General features: G+C 39.6%; 1 protein-coding gene and 1 non-coding gene across 2 annotated transcripts in view; one reads left to right on the top strand and one right to left on the bottom strand.

The window, feature by feature from the left end:
• Positions 1–25,303, bottom strand: part of CCDC88A (coiled-coil domain containing 88A) — a 225,316-nt gene extending 200,013 nt beyond the window's left edge. Inside the window, exon 1 of the mRNA XM_058429136.1 lies at positions 24,826–25,303. The gene's annotated coding sequence lies outside the window, so the exon portion shown is untranslated. The remainder of the gene's footprint in view (positions 1–24,825) is intronic.
• LOC116484333 (U6 spliceosomal RNA) lies at positions 5,702–5,805 on the top strand. The gene has a single exon (XR_004252515.1). It is a non-coding gene; the product is annotated as a U6 spliceosomal RNA (small nuclear RNA).
• Positions 25,304–25,314: the final 11 nt, after the last annotated feature.

The raw sequence follows: 25,314 nt of genomic DNA, 5'->3' as shown, positions 1-25,314 counted from the left end.
ACAGTAAATATAGACAAGTTTTTTCACATAAGGGGAGAAATATAGAAGAAACAGTAAATATAGACAAGTTTTTTCACATAAGGGGAGATGACAAGTGGGACATTGGCTAGAAGGGATGTGGAACAATGGATAGTTATTTTTTTTCTAAAAGGGAGTATTACAGCATGTTTCATACTAGTAGGAATGGTTCAGTAGGAAGAAAACATTGATGGTGCAGGAGAGAGAATAATTCGTGGAGAGAGGGCCTTGAGAATGTGAAAGAGGGCTGGGCATGGTGGCTCATGCCTGTAATCCCAGCACTTTGGGAGGAGGCAGGCAGATCACCTGAGGTCAGGAATTCGAAACCAACCTGGCCAACATGGCAAAACGCTGTCTCTACTAAAAACACAAAAATTAGCCAGGCGTGGTGGCACATGCCTGTGATCCCAGCTACTTACTCGGGAGGCTGGGGCAGGAGAATCTCTTGAACCCAGGAGGCAGAGGTTGCAGTGAGCCAAGATCACACTCCAGCCTGCACTCCAGCCTGGGCAACAGAGCAAGACTCTGTCTCAAAAAAAAAAAAATAGAATGTGAAAGAGGATGGAATTCAGTGCACAACTGCAGAGTGTGTCTTTAGATAGGAGGATGGACAGTGTATCTACCGTAACAGGAGAGAAAGCAGAATATGTGTGCACTGATGCTGGTAGCTATGGAAATTTTCTAAGTGAAGTAGGAAGCAAAGTCATCAGCAGAGGGATCAGGAGATGATGGAGAGTTGAAGAGGGAAAAGGAATGAAATAGCCCTCTAGAAGAATTGGAGAGTAAACGGGCTAGGGAATGTACGGGAATCTATTAAGACTCATTTGAAGGTGGAGCCATGAATTTGCCGTATTTTCTGCATGCTTGGTTGTTTTTCTCCAGTCACATTTAACTGCTGGGTGTGACACAGGAAGAGAGCTGGATTTAACTGGGCCTGGGGTTTGGCCATAAAGCACAGTGAAGGCAAAGAGAGGAAAGATATTTAAGAGTGTATGCAAAAAATAATTATAATGATGGACCATGAAATACAAGCTGGAGAAGTAGAAAAGAGTGAACTTAACAGGGAGTGATGGGCAGTGAAAAGGCGGCAATGGCCTATAGGTTTCAGGAGTGGAAAAATTGTGGGAGTCAAGGAATAGCGAGAGTGAGCTGGAAAAATAGAAGGTGCTGGTAGATTTAAGGCAAAAATATATAGTCTAAAATTAAGAGAATTGAGAAAATATGTAGTCATCTGAACTGATAGTGGTAATGTAAATTAGTATCACCTTTTTTATGTGGTAGCATCATGGCAATATCGAAAATTGCCATGTTACCGAGCACGGTGGCTCACGCCTGTAATCCTAGGACTTTGGGAGGCCGAGGTGGGCAGATCACCTGAGGTCAGGAGTTCAAGACCAGCCTGGCCAACATGGTGAAACCCCATCTCTGATAAAAATACAAAAAATTAGCTCGGTATGGTGGTGGGTGCCAGTAATGCGATTGTTGGGTCAAATGGTATTTCTGGTTCTAGATCCTTGAGGAATTGCCACACTGTCTTCCACAATGCTTAAACTAATTTACATTCCCACCAACAATGTAAAAGTATTCCCATTTCTCCACAGCCTTGCCAGCATCTGTTGTTTCTTGACTTTTTAATAATTGCCATTCTGGCCACGTGTGGTGGCTCACACCTGTAATCCCAGCACTTTGGGAAGCCGAGGTGGGTGGATCGCCTGAGGTCAGGAGTTCAAGACCAGCCTCACCGACATGGTGAAACCCCATCTCTACTAAAAATACAAAAATTAGCCAGGTGTGGTGGCAAGCGCCTATAATCCCAGCTACTTGGGAGGCTGAGGCAGGAGAATGACTTGAGCCCAGGAGGCAGAGTTTGCAGTGAGCTGAGATTGCACCATTGCACTCCAGCCTGGGCAACTAAGCGAGACTCTGTCTCAAAAAAATAAATAAATAAAAATTTTAAAAAGTCGCCATTCTGACTGGTGTGAGATGGTATCTCATTGTGGTTTTGATTTGCATTTCTCTAGTGATCAGTGATGTTGAGCTTTTTTTTGTATGTTTCTTGGCCACATAAATGTCTCCTTTTGAGAACTGTCTGTTCATATCCTTTGCCCACGTTTTGAAGGGGTGGTTTGTTTTTTTCTCGTAAATTTAAAACTCTGTAATCTTAAACTTGAATAGTCTTTTAGAGTACCTGTAGACTCCCTGTGGAGAGGAGAATAAAATACTAGTATCTAATTCTTCTGTCAATAATATTTACATAGTTACAATGTGTCAATGATTGTTAGTGGTTTTCAATTTTTTTTTTTTTTTTTTGAGACAGAGTCTCGCTCTGTCGCCCAGGCTGGAGTGCAGTGGCGCGATCTCGGCTCACTGCAAGCTCCGCCTCCTGGGTTCATGCCATTCTTTTGCCTCAGCCTCCCAAGTAGCTGGGACTACTGGCACCCGCCACCACGCCCAGCTAATTTTTTGTATGTTTAGTACAGAAGGGGTTTCACCGTGTTAGCCAGGATGGTCTCGATCTCCTGACCTTGTGATCATCCCACCTCGGCCTCTCAAAGTGCTGGGATTACAGGCGTGCACCACCGTGCCCGGCCTCAATTTTTAGCAATGGCCTAAAAACAAAACAGAAAAAACTTAAATGTGGTTATATTAACCTTTGTAATGTGAAAATAACAGTATAAGCGCAGATAGCTGGAGGAAGAGGGAGAACATGAAAAGATGGGAATTAATCTCATCTACTACAGTGTTTACCAGTAAATCAAGAAATAGTAGTAAAGGCCCATTGTTTAGAATTAGAGAAGTAGCCATCAAAAAGCCTTGGTAGGAAGTTCTGATGGCACATACTTGTAGTCCCAACTAATTGGAAGCCTGAGACAGGATTGCTTCAGTCCAGGAGCTCAAGGCTGCAGTGAGCTATCATGGTGCCTGTGAATGGCCACTGCACTCCAACCTGGGCAATACAGCAAGATTCCGTCTGTTTAAAAAACAAAAAACAAAACAAACAAACAAAAAAACGAGAAAGAGAAAACCATGAAATAGCAACAGTTAAAAGTGGTTTCCTCTGAGAAGTTCAATTAGGGGTGGGAGAGGGTGGGGCAGTAGAACACCTTTTTTATTTTTCATTACAAGCGCTATTACATTATTGTTTTTTTCATGTATGTAATTATTGTGGTAAAATGTTTTAAGATAAGAAAATTTTAACAAAGAAAGGGGAATTACTTACAATTCATTATGCCTGGAGTTTAAATTTTATCAGTTTTCACAGAAGTTCCTGGGTGGGATCGGTTATTAGAAGACCTATGGGCATGAACAGCAGAACTCCCTCCCTAGGAAGAGGGAGAGGGTAATGGGTATATTCAAATATAAAATTTGGTTGTCAGAAGTAATTTTCAGTATGGTACAATGTATATTTATCATATTTTTAATCCAACTGTGTCCTAGCAACTAGGGCCTTGGGCCAAATCCCTAAAGAGAGACAGCCATTACTTCAGAAAGAGTGAAATCCCTGGATTCTCTAAAAGTGAGAGGTACAAAGCAACACTGGTCTGTAGAGGTCTGGAGGTGACAGAGAACATTGCTGTGGTCCTAACAGACTAGGGCCCCAGTCTGGATATGTACCAAGAAGAATCCTGGGCACCAGGGCACTCCTTGCAGAAGCACATGTAATTAATTTTGAGGGAAAGACAAGGCTTTGCATTGCTGTGGGTATAGGTGAAACTAGAAAAATACTGTCCCCTTAGTGTTATTATAACCTATAGTAGCCACAGCCTGGTGTGGCCTATAAAAACATGATAAGCACAGTTGATTTTATAGCAAAAAGCATTTAGGAAGATAAGCAGCATTATACCATGATTAAAGATACATTTACAAATGAACACATAAATGCTATAATGGTAAATCTCAAATATAATCCAACAACAGAGTTTTGATTTGACAGAGATGAAAGGATAAACCTTTCTGGTTGCGGCATTATGGGGGATAACATGGGATAGAGTATGTTATCTTTCCCTATTATTTGCTGTCCTCCCTATAAAAGGATTATGTTTACCCATTTTCATCAACGTTAACCTTATGACTTGCTTTGCCTATGGAATGTATGCAGAAGTGATGTATGTCCCACATCTAAGCAGAAGCTTTAAGAGACATCTGGTCAGACGGGCGTGGTGGGTCACGCCTGTAATCCCAGCACTTTGGGAGGCCGAGGCGGGCAGATCACAAGGTCAAGAGATCAAGACCATCCTGGCCAACATGATGAAACCCCATCTCTATTAAAAGTACAAAAATTAGCTGGGCGTAGTGGTGCACACCTGTAATCCCAGCTATTCGGGAGGCTGAGGCAGGAGAATCACTTGAACCTGGGAGGCAGAGGTTGCAGTGAGCCGGGACTGTGCCACTGCACTCCAGCCTGGTGACAGAGCAAGACTCCATCTAGGAAAAAAAAAAAAAGAGACATCTTGTGGTTCAGACATGAGGTCTGTGTGTGCTGCGTCGAGGTTGCTCCTGGAATAAAGATCCTAGAACAGAGCTACAACCACTGTGTATAGTGGATGAGTAATTAACCTTTGTTATTGTCAAGCCACTGTGATTTTGTTTTTTGTTGCTGTTGTTGTTGTTCTGCAACATAACCTACGGAAAGCTAACTATTATATAGCATAAGCATAAAACCCTTTTGCTACCAACTCTCAGAAAAGCTAGTTCCATTATCATTATAGCAAACATAATTATAAATGCATAAACTCCCAAGAAAGTAGGGGAAATATCCAGGACTACTAAACGAAGGGGATACTGAAACAAAGTGTAAGTTCTTGAAATGATGCTGCAGTTACGAATAGTAATAAGAAACAAAGAGACATGCAATAAATGAACTTTTAAAAATCCATAAAAGAAAATGGATAATTTTTTTTTTTTTTTAAGACGGAGTCTCACTCTGTTGCCCAGGCTGGAGTGCAATGGCATAATCTCAGCTCACTGCAAACTCCACCTCCCAGATTCAAGTGATTCTCCTGCCTCAGCCTCCCGAGTAGCTGGGATTACAGGTGGGTGCCACCATGCCCAGCTAAATTTTGTATTTTTAGTAGAGGTGGGGTTTCACCATGTTGGCCAGGCTGGTCTTGAACTCCTGACCTGAAGTGATCCACCCACCTTGGCCTCCCAAGTGCTGGGATTACAGGAGTGAGCCACCGCGCTTGGCTAGAAAATGGGTAATTTCTTAAATGTAAGTGAGAAAAAGGGAAGTATTGAAAACAAAAGCAGAAATAAACAAATCGAGTAATAGAAAACAGAACATAAAATACATGTAGCCAATGACTATATCTATTTGTTTAAAAATGGTTTCTAGAGCATTCCATCTCCCTGCTGTGGTCCCACTCTCTTACAATTAGGCTTGATTTCCAAACTGTCATGGGTTTGATATTCACTGAGAGAAAGCAAATACATATTTGGCACATTAATAAATAATATTTAACAACAGTGAATTATGGTTACATATAGAAATACTTTACATTCTGAACAAATGTTTATGCTTCTGTAAAAAATAAAATGGAAAATATTCTGTATCAGACACTCTACATCTTCACCATAGACTTGTCACGATCTAGGTCAGTGTTTTTCATTTGAGGATAGAAACCTACTGGTAAATCATAAAATCAGTTTAACGGGTTATAATTTACATTAAAAAATAGAAAAGGTGCTCCCTTTGGCGGCACATATACTAAAATTGGAATGATACAGCGAAGATTAGCATGGCCCCTGTAAGACAAAAAATAGAAAAGAGTAGAATTTCAAAATATCATTGTGCAGTGCACGTAGGTAAGTACTGTTTCATGATATGTTAGTCTTATTTCTATAATATGTGTGTGTCCTAGGTTGAGGTTAAAATGTATATTTTACTGTAGGTGCAGAAGGGAAAAAAAAAGTTTGAAAGTTGCTGACTTTGCCCCCTGTGATCAAGTGATGCTCAAAATATTTCACAACTGGTAATGCTTAGTCATAGCCTAGTCAGAACAAAAGCTGGCTGCAATACTGGAATCCTGCTATGCCAGGGGTTACTCCTTTTATGCTAGACTGAGGGTCCTAAGGGAAGGGTCAGGATGGCCAAGGCACTAGGGGGAGTTGGTGCAGTGACTTTATGGGTGTATCAGTTTTCTATTGCTGCAGTAACGAATTACCACAAACTTAGTGGTTTAAAATAACATAAATTTATTATCTTACAGTTCTTTAAAGTCAGAAGTCAGGCACAGGTCTCACTGATCTAAAACGAAGGTGTTGACATGGCTGTATTACTTTTCAGGTGCGCTAAAGAAGAATAGGTTTCCTTGCCTTGTTCAGCTTCTAGAAGTTGCCCACATTCTTTGATTCATGGACCATTTCCTCTGTCTTCAAAGCCAGCAACATTGCATCTCCCTCTGATCCGTCTCCCATAGTCACATCACTCCCTCTGACTGCAGCTGGGAAAGGTCCTCCACTTTGAAGGATCCATGTAATTAGATTGGGCCCACCTGGATAATCCAGAGTACTCTCTCCATTTCAAGATCCTTAACCTTAACCCCATTTGCAAAGTCCCTTTTGCCATGTAAAGGAACATTTTCACAGATTTCAAAGGATTAAGGAATGGGCATTTTTGGAGGCCACGATTCTGCCTATCACAATGGATGTGGAAAAGTTTCATTATCTGAACAATCAGCACAGCCACACCTGTGCATCCTGCCAGAGTGGAACTGAAGACAGGTCACCTGTGAAATCACCCATTTGGAGTCTCCATTGCAGCATTCCATGAATGTGTCTTGAATGTTTGCCCTATCCCTTCTAAGAGGAGAGAGGGGAAAGTTTACGCTTCACAAATGTAACTCAATCCATTGCTTTCACAACTCCGGTATTTTCCTAGGTTTAGCTGTGAAATGGGTTGACTACCTCGGACCCAGGAGAACTGAGAGAGAATTGTGCACAAACTTAAGAAAAGTATATAACAGGAATATTCTTCCTTTTATCACAAGTGAAAAATTTAAATGCATAGATGAGCTCATTTTAATAACTATATCAATATTAATTTCCATTGGTAATATTAGGCATTTTATGATGACAGCAAGTGACAGCTTTTAAAAAATAAAAAGGTTCCAGAAAGCCATCCCAACTTTTATAATTCTAAACTGTTTCATAATTCTGGAAAAAGTCTCTGGAACAGCCTTTCAGAACAGTATCTCACAAAATATACTTATAGATGTAGGATGTCTGTGCACATACACATATGCCCTGGAAAGGAGAAAAGCTTATTTTAAAAACTAGTGTTTTAAGTGTATAAGATCTTTTAAAATTAAATGTGCTCTACTATACAGTAGAATTTTCCAGACAATCTTTGAAATGATCTATGCATGTTTACCATTAGTGCAATCCTTCTGCTCAGCATTGCTCATTGAATGCTTTTTATGCTAACTAACAAAATAGGAATTAACTCATTTTTGAATCATTTAATTCCGACCACAAAACCTCAGTGAACTCTAATGAAGCACTTTATGAATCAGAGTGAGGGTGGAGGAAATAAAAAGAAGCTTTAAAAAATTCCACATCAGGTATCAAATGATGGTAATGTGAGCCTTTTACAAATGCTTGTGGATCTGCCTGAGTGGTATATGAAAAGGAAGTTAATCTTTTATGCTGTTTTACTCTGTTGTCTAAAGACATTGAAGGATGCTAATTTAATCTAGCTTTTGTATTTTTGGTGACTTGCTCTTCTTCCATTATAAAGGAGACTTTACATATAATTAGTAAGCTAGATTTTTTTTTCTTATGAATCTCATTGGCTCTTGCCACTTAGACAAAAGGAAAGGTTTCAGTTGTTGCTCCTCTACCCCCATCCTCAATTTTGAAGACAAAATGCTTTCTAATTGGAAAAAATGGAGTCTTTTTCAAAATCCATGCTGCCTTTCATCATTTTTCCATTTCTTATCCATCCTTAACTACCTATCTTGGTCTTGTGTTACTGCCATCCTTTTTTAAAAAAATTTTTAATTTTTGTGGGCACATAGTAGGTGTATTATCACCATCCTAATAAACCTCAACGGTAAGATTTCCCAAGAAATGACTGGGAAGTGATTAATGTTTTATATTTGTTCAGTCATTCAGAAGTAATTTCCTATCAAATGTAACTGATTAAAAATTATTTAACATTCTTTTAATTAATTTTTTTTTGAGATGGAGTCTTGCTCTGTTGCCCAGGCTGGGGTGCAGTGGCGCAATCTCGGCTCACTGCAACCTCTGTTCCCTGGGTTTGAGCAATTCTGTCTCAGTCTCCCTAGTAGCTGGAATTACAGGCATGTGCTACCATGCCCAGCTAATTTTTGTACTTTTAGTAGAGACCACGTTGGCCAGGCTGGTCTCGAACTCCTGGCCTTAAGTGATCTGCCTGCCTCAGCCTCCCAGAGTGCTGGAATTACAGGCATGAGCCACCATGCCCAGCCTGATTGATATTATTGTACCAGTTACATTTCTTGGCTCAATGTCACATTCCCTTTCTGCACTCTGTTTTATAACTGCAGGGCCTGGAAGCCCGTATACTCCATTTCCCAGAATCCTTTACCGACTGGCTTCTAGACAAGTTTGGCCAATGAGAGTTACTGGTGGGAGGAAAGACACCATTCTGATCTGGCACCAGTGGTGGAGGTGTCTCAGTGGCCAATTCAGCACTGGCCACATAGGGCCTCTTCTGTGAAGATGGAGAATTGGCACTGGCCACACCGTAACCTCCAGCAGCAAATGCAGCTAGAGGGCTCCAGCCTCAGAGTGGTAGCAGCTCTCTCATCTCTGGGCAGCGTTCGTTCCTTTCTTCCCCTTTCTCCTTTAGCCTTTCCAATGCCTTTGCAACCATTCCCAGAATTAAATCCCTTTGCGTTTGAATTATGTAGTGTTTATTGTTTTCCTGATTGGGACTGACTGGCTGATCATAGACCAAAGTATTCAGAAAACTACCAAAGCTTTGGGAAACCAAGGTGTTTATAAGTCAAAATAGTGTAATGCTTTTCAGGAAACCAGTCTTCCCTCCAAACTGTTATCAGGCAAATTTTATGCAGTTCTTAGTCCTGAACACTTGAGGCTCCACCCAAATGCAATGGATCATGGAGTTTGCCTCCTGTTTCAGGGGTGCACACGGCATAGCCAGTGTGTGGTTTGGGCACCCTGGAAAGTGGCTATGGGCAACAGTGGACATCCTTGGCTTTTGGGCAGTACGAATAGCTAGGTTACCCGCTGTTCAGGGATACCTGACTGAGGTCTCAGGCTCTGCTGGTTCCTTGAAAAGTCGTTGAGAATATTTAGCGACTTGCAAGTGAGGAAGGAAATTGGTCAGGCAATAGAAGGTTTAGGCACCTAACTGAAGGTGGAGTGATGGTGTAGGCGCTCTCCTACCCAGGTCGTCATCTGTTTGACAACTGTGTCCAGTAGGAGTATTTCTGGCTTTTGTTTCACAAACCAGGGACTTGGATGGGAAACCCCAAAAGGAATAGTGTCCATTAGGGTTAGATTTCCTCTGGGTGGTTAAGGCTACATTGGGGAGGGTGCCTGTGGCTGCCAAAATTTCTGGGCTCCTCAAATTCTTTTCTCCAGGACAGATGATGCATTTACCTTGGTCTTTACTTAATGTCTCTGTCTCTCTTAGATCTGTTTTCGCTTATCATTGTACCCTCTCGGCATAGCAAAGTGCTACATATATTCATTCACTGAATTCTTCATTCATTCAATTAATATTAAATGCCTAATTTATTCCCCAAACATCAACATACCAATAACCTCTTCAAAAGTTTCAGAATTTGGGTGGGGTGCAGTGGCTCATGCCTGTAATCCCAGCACTTTGGAGGACAAGGTAGGAGGATTGCTTGAGCCCTGGAGTTGAAGACCAGCCTGGGCAACATAGTGAGACCCCATCTCAAAAACAATAACTAAAAATATATAAAAGATTTTAAAAGTTTCAGAAGTTTATGTCAATAGATATTGAACACTCTTAAGGTGACTTCCTGTAACGAAATCTATACACCCTTGAATCTCTGTGCACATACACATACAGAAATTATGTCTTTCTTAATTGATTATGTATTTCTTAATTGATCTGTAAATCAATTAAGAGATTCATAAATTACTATTTCTTAATTGATTTACAGATTTTCTGGAATGTTTTCCTACTGTTCTTCTAACTCTGCAGGCAAGAGCCCTTTGTCTATATGTGATAACTAACCCCAGTGCTCACAACTCCAGTGAGTTTCAAACTTTAATTAACATACCATAAAAAGTAGGTGTAACTCTTTATTTTTATTTTTGTTTTTTATTTCCATAGGTTTTTGGGGAACAGGTGGTGTTTGGTTACATGAATAAGTTTTTTAGTGGTGATTTCTGAGATTTTGGTGCACCCATCACCTAAGCACTATGCCACTGTACTCAGTTTGCAGTCTTTTCCTCACCACCCCCAACCGTTTCCCTTGAGTCCCCAAAGTCCAAAAGTCAGTATAACTTTTGATTAAGCAAATGGACAATAAACAAAATTTCCTTTTTGTGGGAGACTAAAAAAGCTTAGTAAAATGTTTGGAAATAAGGTAATAAACATAAATAAGGAAAAAACATAAATAAAAAATATATAGTACATATAAAATATTAATGTATAAATTAAATGCCATTCACAGGTACCAAAAATACTCAGTTTGAAATAAGTAATTAAAAAGGAATCCTGGCTGGGCGCGGTGGCTCACGCCTGTAATCCCAGCACTTTGGGAGGCCGAGGCGGGCGGATCACAAGGTCAAGAGATTGAGACCATCCTGGCTAACACAGTGAAACCCCGTCTCTACTAAAATTACAAAAAATTAGCCGGGCGTAGTGGCGGGCGCCTGTAGTCCCAGCTACTCGGGAGGCTGAGGCAGGAGAATGGCGTGAACCCGGGAGGCGGAGCTTGCAGTGAGCCGAGATCGCGCCACTGCACTCCAGCCTGGCGACAGAGTGAGACTCCGTCTCAAAAAAAAAAAAAGGAATCCTAATTTACAATAGCAGCAGACGTGAATTAGTTAATGAACTTTGAGGGAAAATATATCACCAATATGAAGAAAACCAGAAGATTTTTCTGAAAAGTATAAGGTACAAGAAAAGCAATATCATATTTTTAGAAGACTACTATTTTAATAATGTCGTTCTCCCACCAATTAATTAATATGCATAGAGCAAAATCCCAATAAAATAATTTGGGAGAACTTGACAAAATAATTCTGAAATTTATCAAAAAGAATAAACAGGTAAAAATAGCTAGTGTCCCCAGCTATCATAAAAAATGATTTAACATAACATTAACTTTTTTTTTTTTTTTTTGAGACAGGGTCTCACTTTGTCATCCAGGCTGGAGTGCAGTGGCACATTCACAGCTCACTGCAGCCTTGAACTCCCCAGCTCAGGTGATCCTCCCATCTCAGACTGCTGAGTAGCTGGGAGTACAGGCATGCACCTACAGGCACGTGCCACCAGGCCCAGCTAATGTTTTGTATTTTTTGTAGAGACATGGTATTACACTGTTTCCCAGGCTGGTCCCAAATTCCTGGAGTCAATGATCCTCCTGCCTTGGTCTCCCAAAGTGCTGAGATTATAGGCATGTAATCTCAGGCTACATTAATTTAAAAAATACATTAATTTAAAAAATACATACAAAAATAACAAGGATTAGCTCATGTTTTACATTATTTTTTGTGTTCACATTATTATTTTAACAAAATATTTTTCTACAAAAAATGCAAGCAGAAATTTTATATCATAAATTATAAATTGGTGAGGTTCAGATGCCATGAGTAGCGTAGTAAAAATAAATAAATAAATGAATAAATAAATAAATAAAAAGAGGAGCATTAAGGTAGTAAGATTATGTTTTATCAAGAATTGGGACCAGGCACGGTGGCTCATGCTTGTAATCCCAGCACTTTGGGAGGCTGAGGTGGGCGGATCATTTGAGGTCAGGAGTCAGAGACCAGCCTGGCCAACATGGCAAAACCCTGCCTCTACTAAAAATACAAAAAAATAGCTAGGTGTGGTGGTGCATGCGTGTAATCCCAGCTACTTGGGATGCTGAGGCATGAGAATCCCTTGAACCCAGAAGGAGACTGCAGTGGGCTGAGATCACACCACTGCACTCCAGCCTGGGCAACGGAGCAAGATCCCATCTCAAAAAAAAAATCTTAATAGGCAATTTTCTCCATGATAGAAGAATATATTTTAAAACCTGAGTTTGAACTGTTACATATTCAGCCAGTCCAATATTTCAACATTTTCAATAGCTGGATTGCAGTCACATATAATTTCATTTAAAATTAGCTTAGCTTTTGTTTTTTTATATTTAGGCAGCTACCATTATTCCTAACTACTGAAGACAATGACTTAAATGATGAATTCATTTATTAAATGATGAAGTTTCAGCATCAAATGAATGGTTGGTCTAACCTCTCTCCAACCTCTCTAAAAATGGTACTTTGAGATCTGTTAATCAAAAGATAACTCATTGAAATAATGCCTTTCTCCTATTAGGTCATTTGAAAGCAAAATCCTTTTTTTTTTGAGACAGGCTCTCGCTCTGTTGCCCGGAGTGGAAAGCAGTGGCACCATCATGGCTCACTGCACTCATTGCAGCCTTGAACTTCTGAGCTCAGGCCTTCCTTCCTCCTCAGCCTCCTGTGGAGCTGGGACTACAGGTGTATGCCACCACTCCAAGCACATTTTTATATAATTTTTTTTGTAGAGACGAGCGGTGGTGGGGGCTGAGGGAGGGCTGACTTGCTATGTTACCCAGGCTGGTCTCAAACTCCTGGTCTCAAGCCATCCTCCTGCCCTCCTGCCTCAGCCTCCCAAAGTGTTGGGATTGCATGCATGAGCCACCATGCCTGGCCTGTAAGGCTTTTTAAAATTTGTATTTTTCCCTACTTGCGAGCTAACAAGTTACCAGAATGTGTTTTAAATATACATTTATACTCCTATAGAAATACAAGAAACAACTTATGCAGGATTGTTACAATAGTATAAACACCAAATCTTAAAGTTTCAGTAATAATGGATATGGTTGTGGATACTACATGTAAAACTGGTGTTTACTGAAGTGCATAGTTTAATGAGTTTTAAAAAAAGTATAATTATGGTAATGGATTAGTACAATGGATTCATCTTTGAATGATATGGGTGTAATTTCAGTACTAAAGTGTTGATTCTATTCTTACAGTTCTCATTAAAATTTTTTTTTGTAAACTTTTTTTTTTTTTTTTTTGAGACAAGGTCTCGCTCTATCGCCCAGGCTGGAGTGCAGTGGCTCAATCTTGGCTCACCGCACCCTCCACTACCTGGGTTCAAGTGATTGTCCTGCCTCAGCCTCCCAAGTAGCTGGGAGTATAGGTGCACGCCACCACGCTCAGCTAATTTTTGTATTTTTTGTAGAGGCAGGGTTTCCCTGTGTTGCCTGGGAGGGTCCCAAACTCTTGGGCTCAAGTGATCTGCCCACCTGGGCTTCCCAAAGTGCTGGGATTACAGGCTTGATCCACTGCACCTGACCGCCAAAGGCATTTTTTAAAATCACAAGACAGCCAGGACTAAATAATTAACTAATATGTCCCTGGATGCTCAACAAAATAGAATACAATTTAAAGATTAGACACAAGAACCCATAAATAGTTGTAAACCATTCCTTAGATTCTAGAGTGGAGGAGATAACTAGCCACGAGAATGAGATCTTCAGGGAATCCATGGAGATGTGATATAACTCGCAGTCTCCCAAAGCGCTGGGATGCCTGGCCCGGTAAACTCTTTTTTTCCTTTTTCTTTTTCTTTCTTTCTTTCTTTCTTTTTTTTTTTTTTGTGACTGAGTCTCGCTCTATTGCCATGCTGGAGTGCAGAGGCATGATCTCGGCTCACTGCAACCTCCACCTCCTGTGTTCAAGTGATTCTCCTGCTTACCCATGACCATTTTTTGATATAATTATCCATAATTTATACATGGCAAAATGCTCATGTCCAGTATTTAAACCAAATCACCTATTAAAAAAATAGTAAAAATTCAGTAGGATTAGATGCAAAAGTACAGACAGAGCTAAAAGCATGTTAACAAAGGGAAACAGCAGCAACAAAATGCCAAAGGTGGGAAAAATATCCTTCTCAGAATGGCAAAATCAGGAGGCTCAGATAGGAAGTAAGTGTCAAACCAAATTGTTAAAATGCCAGTATAAATAATTTTGGAGACATGAGCAGAGACTGATACTGATTCTCAATTGTCAAAATATTGGAAATGAAAATTATTTATGCATAGTAAGGACATGTTTAATGGTGAAACATTCTGAGTTTTTAATGTACTCATACTGAGTAAATTTCATACTTTGAAGCTGCACTGTCTAATATGGTAGCTACTAGCCATGTGTGACTACTTAAATTTAAATTAATTAAAATTAAATAGGCCGGGACGGTGCCTCACACCTATAATCCCAGCAATTTGAGAGGCCGAGGTGGGCGGATTACCTGAGGTCAGGAGTTCAAGACCAGCCTGGACAACATGGTGAAACCCTGTCTCTATTAAAAATACAAAAATTAGCCGGGCGCGGTGGCTCACGCTTGTAATCCCAGCACTTTGGGAGGCCGAGGCGGGCGGATCACGAGGTCAGGAGATCGAGACCACAGTGAAACCCCGTCTCTACTAAAAATACACAAAAAAAATTAGCCGGGCGTGGTGGCGGGCGCCTGTAGTCCCAGCTACTCGGAGAGGCTGAGACAGGAGAATGGCGTGAACCTGGGAGGAGGAGCTTGCAGTGAGCCGAGATTGTGCCACTGCACTCCAGCCTGGGTGACAGAGCGAGAATCCGTCTCAAAAAAAAAAAAAAAAAAATACAAAAATTAGCCAGGCATGGTGGCGCACACCTGTAATCCCAGCTACTCAGGAGGCTGAGGTAGGAGAATCGCTTGAACCCAGAAGGCAGAGGTTGCAGTGAGCTGAAACTGTGCCATTGCACTCCAGCCTGGGCAACAGAGCAAGACTCTGTTTCAAAATAAATAAATTAATTAAATTAAATTAAAAGAAAATTCAGTTTCTCAGTTGTACAAGCCATATTTCAAGCTCTCAGGAGCCACACTGGACACAGAGACACATTGGACACGCAGAAATAGAACATTTTCATCATGGTAGAAAGTTCTGTTGATGCTGTCATGGAGTATGACCAGTTGTGAATGAAAGGGTTATAATTAAGCTTTATCAGTATTACTTACCTGAAAGTTTATCACAACTACTTTTTAATTATCCATGCTATGAGTTACTTCTATTTTTCTTTTCGTTTTCTTTATTAACACAGCCTTGCTGGTTTGAAAAGTTACTTCTAGAGGCAAGATACACAACTAGATAAAACAAGGGTCAAATTCTTTACTGCCTTTTTTCTTCCAAGGAAGACTTCCTTGGAATTTTATTACCTATAAGCTAGTAAGAAATGTAATGGCTTATTGTGGCTATTATCTTCCAGCACCTAAGAAATGCAATAGCTTCTTGTGAAAAGTAAATATGCAGCAACTTTTGACTTGGTATAACATTTCAGATGCTGAATCACTAGGCATCATTTTATTCTTTCCATGATTGAGCAGAACAGCTGAGGAAAATAAAGGATTTTGTCTGCTTTATGTAATAGTATAACCCATAGCACACCCAGACAGAAATAATCTTTTATAATGGGTTTGGTAGGCACTTTTTTAACATGTTGGGGTAGAAAAAAAATAACCTCTATTAACAGTTAAGGGTTTTGAATTATAAAACGTCTCTACTGTGATATAAGCATTTATTTATTTTCCACTTTAAAATTTTAAAAACAGCATTCTTTTCAGAAATGCCTTAGGAATATATAAATAATACTGACATGGATAAAAATCATTAAATATTTTTCTGGAACAAAAGAGAAAATAATTGTATATTATCTAGTTCTTTTATGAGCTAAACATAGCTCTGACACTGTAATTCAATAAAGATGTGATACACCAAAAAATTTTAGTAAGACAAATCCTACTATAAATATTAGATACAAAATAGTTAAAATGCCAGCAAACAGTTCAAAAATACATTAAAACCTTAACCTGGGCTGGGCAAGGTGGCTTATGTCTGTAATCCCCGCACTTTGGGAGGCCAAAGTGGGAGATTTGCTTGAGCACAGGACTTCAAGACCACCCTGGGTAACACAGTGAGACCCCCATCTCTAAGAAAACTTTTTTTTTCTTTGTTTTGAGACAAAGAGTCTTGCTCTGTTGCCCAGGCTGGGTGAAAAAAAAATTAAAATAAACACAATGAAGAGTATTTCTTACTTTTTTTTTTTTTGAGACGAAGTTTTGCTCTTGTCACCCAGGCTGGAATGCAGTGGCACAATCTCGACTCACTGCATCCCTTGCCTCCCAGGTTCAAGTGATCCTCCTGCCTCAGCCTCCTGAGTAGCTGGGATTACAGGCTTGCACCACCACACCTAGCAAATTTTTTTATTTTTAGTAGATACGGGGTTTCACCATGTTGGCCAGGCTTATCTTGAACTCCTGACCTCAACTGATCCACCTGCCTCGGCTTCCCAAAGTGTTGGGATTATAGGCGTGAGCCACCATGCCCAGCCTTTCTTACAAATTTTAAAAAGTCAGTTATACCTGGTAAAGATGTATTCTTTTGTCTTTTTTTTTTTTTTTTTTTTTTTTTTTTTTTTTTTTTTTTTTTTTTTTTTTGAGACAGAGTCTCCCTTTGACACCCAGGCTGGAGTGCCCTGGTGCAATCACAGTTCACTGCAGCCTCCACCTCCTGGGCTCAAGGGATCCACCTACCTCAGCCTCCCCAGTAACTGGGGCCACAGATGCACACCACGCATGGCTAATTTTATTTGTATGTTCTGTAGGGACAGGATCTCAAAATGTTTCCCAGGCTGGTCTGAAACTTCTGGGCTGAAGCAATCCTCCCACCTTGGCCTCCCAAAGTGCTGGGATTATAGGGTGTGAGCCACTGTGCCTGGCCTAAAGATTCATTCTTTATCATCATTATTAAACATTTCACATTGTTTATCATCTTTAGTGACTGTAATAAAATACGAAACAGAAAAAAGAGAAACAATGGAAGGGCAAAAAAATATATATATATATTTTAGAATATATGATTGCATAGCAAGAAAATTAAAAAGAATCAACTCATAACTACTATAATTAATAAAAGAACACAGATATTGGCCAGGCATGGTGGCTTATGCCTGTAATCCCAGCACTTTGGGAGGCTGAGGCGGGCGGATCACGAGGTCAGGAGATCGAGACCATCCTGGCTAACACGGTGAAACCCCGTCTCTACTAAAAAATACAAAAAATTAGCCAGGCGTGGTGGCGGGTGCCTGTAGTCCCAGCTACTAGGGAGGCTGAGGCAGGAGAACGGCGTGAACCTGGGAGGCGGAGCTTGCAGTGAGCCGAAATCATGCCACTGCACTCCAGCCTGTGAGACAGAGCGAGATTCTGTCTCAAAAAAAAAAAAAAAGATATTAAATGTTAATGCTGCCAAAATCAGTATATTTCTGTAAAATCATCAGAACCCATTAGAATACATGTAAAATAAACTCACCCAAGCAAAATGAGTGATATGCATGATCTTTATAAGCAAAACTACAATGCTGATTGAGAGATACAAATGAAGGCTTAAATGGGGAAAACACCATATTCTTCAACAGGAAAAATAAATATCATAAGGACCTTTTTTTTTAACCGTCTTACAAATTTGATGCAATTCTAATTAAAACATTATTTTTGGAGGCCATAAAAGAATGATTAGAAATTCATGAGAAAATACAGATATTTTATCTGATAATAAAATACATTACTCGCAGATAATTAAATATATTACTATCGGATAATTAAATGCATTACTATGGTTTAAAACAACGCCTCTGATTAATCTCCCCTCCTCTCCAATATTAGTGGGAGAGCAAGCTCCCTAAGACCTCTGGGTCACACTGAAGCAGGATCTCGGTTGATGTTGATTTTCTTTCCTTTTTTCCCTTTTTTCCCGTGGTCTGCCCTCTGGTGATCTAAATCAGCAACTACGTTTTCACTGCAGCAAGACAGTTCACAACTTGTTATGCAAAGCGAAGGATTAGGAATGAGTGCCAGGGTCAAAAGGGCATTAAATGACATCTTCCAATCCTACTTCCTATATAAAATAATATGACGTCTTGGTTTGGCAAAAAACGCTGACAATTTTTAAAGCATGATATTTCTTTTGTGTATGCGTGCAAATTTCCATGATGAAAAGTTAAAAATAGAAAAAACAAAAAATTATTGCTCCCACAAATATGTGACCAATATATAAAAGAATCCTCAGTCACATTAACAACTAAACAAAGGCAAATTAAAACAACTAAAAATTTTTTTTTTATTCAAGACCAAAAAGAACATTGAAACACTAATAGCTTTTAGCGCTAAAGAGGATGCGGGAAAATAAGCAGCCAATCTTTTGGGGAGGGTATTACTGCTATCTTTTGGAAGGCAATTAAGTAATACCAATGGAAAATTTTATCGTTCCAAAAACATTTCATATCCTTACACCCAGAATTCCACTTTTATCTTATGAAAACACTCAGGGAAGAATGCAAAAATATACGTACATGAAAGTTTATTGTACCATTGTTTATGAGAGCAAAACATTGGGAATGAGTATGAATAAGTACTTATTAAATAAGTTAAGATACATCATATAATGGAATACATGCATCTTTTATTTATTAATTTATTTATTAGTTTTTAGAGATAAGATCTCACTCTGTCACCCAGGCCAGAGTGTACTGGTGCAGTCACAGCTCACTGCAGCCTTGACCTCCCAGGCTCAAGCAAAAATCCCACCTTAGCCTCCCGAGTAGCTGGGACTACAAGCAGGAGCCACCAAGCCCGGGAAATTATTGTGTTTTTTGTAGACATGGTGGTTTCACCATGTTGCCAGGCTGGTCTTGAACTCCTGGGCTTGAGAGATCTGCCTGCCTTGGCCTCCCAAAATGCTGGGATTATAGGCATGAGCCACTGCATCTGGCCCATGCATCCTTTTAAAAGAACAATCTCTTTTTATCAACACAGAAAGATATCTTTGGAAAATTAAGTAATGAAACAACTCATATAAATGAGAGTGGCCACATTTTGGTCAAAGAAGATAATAATATATGTTAATATGTTCATTTAAAAAAAATTTGGAGGCCAATAACCAAACAATTACAATGGTTTTCTTTAGATAGTAGGAATAATGGGAGACTTTCACTTTCTTCATTGTATAGTTCTGTAATGTTTGATTTATTCAATGCACATATATTACTGTTAAGCTCAATGTCCTGGGTTCCAAATATGAATCTTGAAGTTATCGTCATCATTTTCCCCAGAATATTCTAAAAGGGACTAGAGCAAATAAGACACTCAGTGACTTCCTTACTTGTCTGACAAGGATAAAGCCCAAGCTAGTGGCCTCCACAGTGGGTGCACAAGATGATCCATTGATGCTCAGAGAAAAAGTATTCGAACATCAACATATACATTGTAATCTCATCCTTTGTTAATTTCCATTGTCAACTTTTGTTTTTAAATCATACATTATATAATTATTTATATTCATAAATGTATACTATATGTATATCATTTGTACATAAATATATACTCATATATTGGGGGAGTGTTCAAACATTTTTTTACTGATGGAGTATCTGACCAAAAGAGTTTAGAGTCCATTAATTTAGGTCAAAGCTGCCTTCAAGAGAGCTTGAATTAGAGCTAAGGTAGACATAAACATTTTCCATAAGTTAGTTGTCCTCCCCAAAATCACTAATATAGTACTTAAAAGGAAAAAAAACCAGGAAAATAGGTGAGAAAACACAATGGAAGACACATGAAAGAGTCAACTCAGGAAGCAATAAAAGGTAGACGAGAAGAGAAGAAAGTAATACAGACAGAATGATTATTTACCTATACACAAATCAAATAATAAAACAACAGGGAAAACCTTAATGAATAAAGAAAGGGAAGTCAAAAAGCAGGAATAATCCCACAAAACATTTAGAGATGAAGAAACCACATTCTATCCTGAACAAAAAGCAAATTGTCAAACAGTTGGAATTTAGAATGTAACACATCTGTAGTTCTATGTTTTTAGCATAATGCTTCAAGCATAGTATGCACTCAATGAGTAAAGAAAGAAAGGATTTTAGGTTACAGCACTTTACACCAAATTAATGTGTTTAGCTGCAATTTGAAAGCTTAATGCGTTTTTGTTATTTCTCTATTTTAAATTGAGCTGCTGAATATTTTACAGATTATGAGAAATAGAAAACAAAAAAATTGAAAAAACAATGGAAATTTTGTGATGCTACATTCGCAAATGCAATGAAAAAGGTCACAATTCATTGGGAGAATCTGAAAATATGACAGGTAATTATTTATTTGCCAACCCATGGAAACCTCCTGTATTCCTTTGCCGTTATATGAGCCAAATAATCAAATAAGAATATTTGCAATGAACTTATAATTTAGAACTTCTAAAATTTCAGAGCCAGAATAAAGGCAATTAACAGGATTAAAGCAGTGACCTTTTTCCTGCTCTTGAAAGCTGAATTCATCAGTGATGTTCTATACAGCCTATAAATTATTTTTTAAAATAACACTTCCATTGTGTGGGTATTTTTAAGCCTATTTCTAATAGTTACTTTAAGCCCTTTGATCTAGAATGTAAGCATGTTTTGTTAGTGTTAAAACAAAATGAAATCCTGTTTTGCCAGTAGTTACAACTTTACCATCTCTCCCAGGGGCAGCAAAGATAAATAGATTATTTTTAGGCAAATGTAAGGCACTATATTCTTAGATTATCATTCAGATATTCATCAAATATTCAACGAGGGTTTTTCAGTGCCAAACATTGTGTTGGAGTTGGAGATCCACTCGTGAAATTAAGGAGTCAGCCTCCTCCAGAATTCACAATAATTTCTCTAGTCCTTCCTTGATTAATTTTGCAATCTCCAAACTATCTGAGATATATCTGTGCATGTGTATAGATGTGTAGACTCATGAATGTAAAACATTACTATAAAAAAGATAACTACTTAACATTTAACCATGATTATTGTAGGAGGTACAATACTTACTCTTAAAAAAAGTAAGTAGAAGTATCTTTAAAAGCCGCATAATGTGTGACTCAACAATTCTACTTAGGAATTCATCTTCACAAAATGATAAAAGTTAGTGGCAAATATTTAATTACAAGGATGCTCATAGTAGAATTATTATTATTGTTGTTATTATTATTATTTTAAGATGGGGTCTCACTCTGTTGCCCAGGCTGGAGCACAGTGGTGTGATCAGAGCTCACTGCAGCCTCGAACTCCTGAGTTCAAGCAATCTTCCCATCTCAGCCTCCTGAGTAGCTGAGACTACAGGTGCTCGCCACCACTCCTGGATAATTTTTTTTTCTTTTACAGAGGCAAGGTCTCGCTATGTTTCCCAGACATATTTTTTTAAAAAGTGCAAGAAACATCTTAGATCAATGCAGGATTGCTTACATAAATTATGTTCACACAATGGGAAACCAGGTAATATTAAAAAGGATTATGCAGAAGTGTCTTCATTGAGGAAAACATTCCATGATATATTAGAAAGTGAAAATTAGAAGTTTTCTTGTTGCTCAGGTGTCTAGTACAGAAAACAAATACTGACTGTGCTCTGAGCCTGGGCAAGGCACTTGACCTCACAGACTCAGTTCTTCCATTTGTTAATGTGTGGAATTTGTGTTACCCTCAAATTCATATGCTGAAGTGCTAGCGTCCACAGTGCCTCAGAATGCCATATTTGGAGATACGGTTTTTAAAGAGGTGATTAAGTTAAAATGAGGTTATTAGGGGGCCTTAATCCAATATGACTGATGTCCTTATAAGAAAAGGAGATTAGTACATAGGCTGTACAGGGGTAAGACCAAGTATAGACACAGGGAGAAGACAGCCATCTGCAAGCCCAGACGAGAAGCCTCAAAGGAAACCAAGCCTGCCAACAACTTGATCAGATACTTAGAGACTTCAGAACTTTCGGAAAATAAATGTCTGCCACTCAAGCCACCCAGTCTGTGGTAATTTGTTATAGCAGTCCTAGCAAACTAATACACCATCTAGAAGAGGGAGAAAATCTTAATATCATCTTTATTTAGCTCACAAGTTTGCTGTAAGTCAAATAGATGTAATCTCTTTGTAAACTGTAAAGTACTACATAAATGTGAATAATTGTTATTCACATGGTCCTTGAAAATGCAGTTATGTGGTTACGATTTGAATTTTATATTCCTTTAGTAGGGCAGACACTCAGTATCAGTACAGGGGATGGGGAGAAGCAAGAGATTTCCTAGGGCTGCAGCAAAAAACACAAATGATTTGTCATTGAAAGAAGAGGCAAAATAAAGTGAATAGTTCCTTACATTCATGCTACAAATTTTTAAGCAAACAGAAACCTAAACTACATATAATAACAATATCTAATATGTATTAAGCATTTACTAAGTACCTAGCATAATCCCAAGTACTTTTAATATGTGTTCTCAGCCAGGCGCGGTGGCTCACGCCTGTAATCCTAGCCTTTATCAACCCTATGGTAAAAGTGCTTGGTGTGTGTATGTCTGTAGTGTACTATGTATATAGATATGTTTATTTATGTGTGTGCATCTATTTTAGTTTTGTTACATGTATCTTTTTTTTTTTTTGGAGACAGAGTCTCACTCTGTTGCCCAGGGTGGAGTACAGTGGTGCAATCTCGGCTTACTGCAACCTCTGTCTCCCAGGTTCAAGCAATTCTCCTGCCTCAGCCTCCCGATTAGCTGAGAGTACAGGCGCCCATCACCACGCCGAGCTAATTTTTAGTAGAGGGGAGGTTTTGCCATGTTGGGCAGGCTAGTCTCAAACTCCTGACCTCAAGTGATCCACCCACCTTGGCCTCTCAAAGTGCTGGGATTACAGGCATAAGCCACCGCGCCCGGCCTGTTATACATATCTTTAACATGAAAATTTGTTCCTATGTGGTAGGAACAGTAAAAAGAGTAATAAAATTGCCAAAATAAGTTGTGATTTTCCAAGAGATGACCGTGCTTTGCGTTACTGTGAAACACTGAAAACACTGCTAAATGACCTATGCGTAACACACACCCATGCCATCTTCTTACTCTTGCCCCAGTGCATCCATATGCATTGCCCTAAGAGTGTGCAAGCTGTTCTTCTGAGTTTATTTTATGATAAGCGTATCGAATACATTATCTCAAATCTGTGTAAGCATCCTGCTTACAATAACCTCAAGCAATGAATAAAAAGAAAAGCCTTTTGTTTTAAGGAGAAAATGAAATAATAAAATATTTTGAAACAAATGAGAGAACTTGCAAGCCTGAAGGAATCCACATTGCCCATTTAGATTTAGAGATTTAGAAACAAGGCTAAGAAAATAAAAGAAAGGAAAACTCCTACATCATAGTTATCTGCTTCCGGTGGAATTGAGAAGCATTTGGAAGAGACAGAAGACAAAGAAAGACTTTAATGCTGAACAATGAGTGTGGTTGAGGCCGGGCGTGGTGGCTCATGCCTGTAATCCCAGCGCTTTGGGAGGCCGAGGTAGGCAGATCACTTGAGGTCAGGAGTTTGAGACCAGCCTAGCCTGGCCAACATAGTGAAACCCTGCCTGTACTAAAAATACAAAAATTAGCCAGGCTTGGTGGCGGGCGCCTGTAATCCCAGATCCTTGGAATGCTGAGGCAGGAGAATCTCTTGAACCCGGGAGGTGGAGGTTGCAGTGAGCCGAGATGTCACCACTGCACTCCAGCGTGGGTGACATTGCGAGACTCTGTCTCGAGAAAAAAAAAAGGTGGGTGGGGGAGGGCTATCATTTTAACCTAGTAGATTGGCAAAGATTATTTTTAAAAAATATTTAAAATAGGGAGGCCGAGGCGGACAGATCACGAGCTCAGGAGATCGAGACCATCCTGGCTAACACGGTGAAACCCTGTCTCTACTGAAAATACAAAAAATTAGCCGGGCATGGTGGCGGGCGCCTGTGGTCCCGGCTACTCGGGAGGCTGAGGCAGGAGAATGGCGCGAACCCGGGAGGCGGAGCTTGCAGTGAGCCGAGATTGCGCCACTGCACTCCAGCCTGGGCGACAGAGCGAGACTCCGTCTCAAAAAACAAAACAAAAAAAGGCACATAATGATCATCTTTATGCATTCAGGTAAGATACTCTGTGCACATTCACGAAATAAAAATAGACTAAAGGATGGTTTATGGAATACTATGCGGTTGCAAAGAAAGCACAAATTTATATTTTTAAAAGATAAAGATATAAGAAAGAAATTCATAACTGTACATATAATCCTATTTATGTAAAAAAAATATGGTTGTCTGAAGATATTTTGGGACTCCAAACACCTTCACAATGACCACTGAAGACCCCATTCCACAATGGACTCCACCTAAATGCTGAGTTGGAGTTATAATAAGATTTGGTTACCAAGGCATTTATTTAAGTGAGTATTAACTTTGCTCTTGCCCTTGAAAAGCTCCTAATTCTAGTTATCTTTATCCAAGCCTAAGAGGTTAAAGACCCGCCTGAAGATACAGATGCAAACTGACTGTAAGACAATCAGCAAGTCTCACACAGCTCGGCTTTGTATTTTCAGACAACCCTTTAATTACAAACGCCTCTGGGCCAATGGTCTGAAAATGGTTGTGACTGAGGTGCTGGGGATACAATGATGAACTGCAGCCGCAGAAGCCCTGTCAGGTGGAGACCCGGTTACCTCAGATCCTCACTGAGCCTTTTCTTTTTTCTTTTCTTTCTTTCTTCTTTCTTTCACTGAGCCTTTTCTTTTTGCTTTTTCTACAGTGGCTCACTGCAACCTCGCCTTCCCGGGTTCAAGCGATTCTCTTGCCTCAGCCTCCCGAGTAGCTGGGATTACAGGCGGCGCCACCACGCCAGGCTAATTTTCCTATTTTTGGTAGAGACGAGGTTTCACCATGTTGGCCAAGCTGGTATCGACCTCCTGACCTCAGGTGATCCGCAAGCCTCGGCCTCCCAAACTGCTGGGATTACAGGCGTGAGCCACCGCGCCCGGCTACCGCGCGTTTTCTAAACCTTGACTCCAACGCACGTATCAGAAGAGAGAGCGCAGATAATCTGTTCATGACTTCCAGCCAATGGCTACACTTCTTTTCTCAGCCCTCGTCCACTGTTCTTTTTTAACCAATCAGAAACGTTTTTCAAACGTTTGCCCTCCCCGCTAAGTGCG

The sequence above is a fragment of the Hylobates moloch genome, unplaced genomic scaffold, assembly GCF_009828535.3.
Source record: "Hylobates moloch isolate HMO894 unplaced genomic scaffold, HMol_V3 SCAFFOLD_15, whole genome shotgun sequence".
NCBI classification, from domain to species: domain Eukaryota; kingdom Metazoa; phylum Chordata; class Mammalia; order Primates; family Hylobatidae; genus Hylobates; species Hylobates moloch.
The sequence above is the reverse complement of the archived record's forward strand: the minus strand, read 5'-3'. Positions and strand labels throughout refer to the sequence as shown.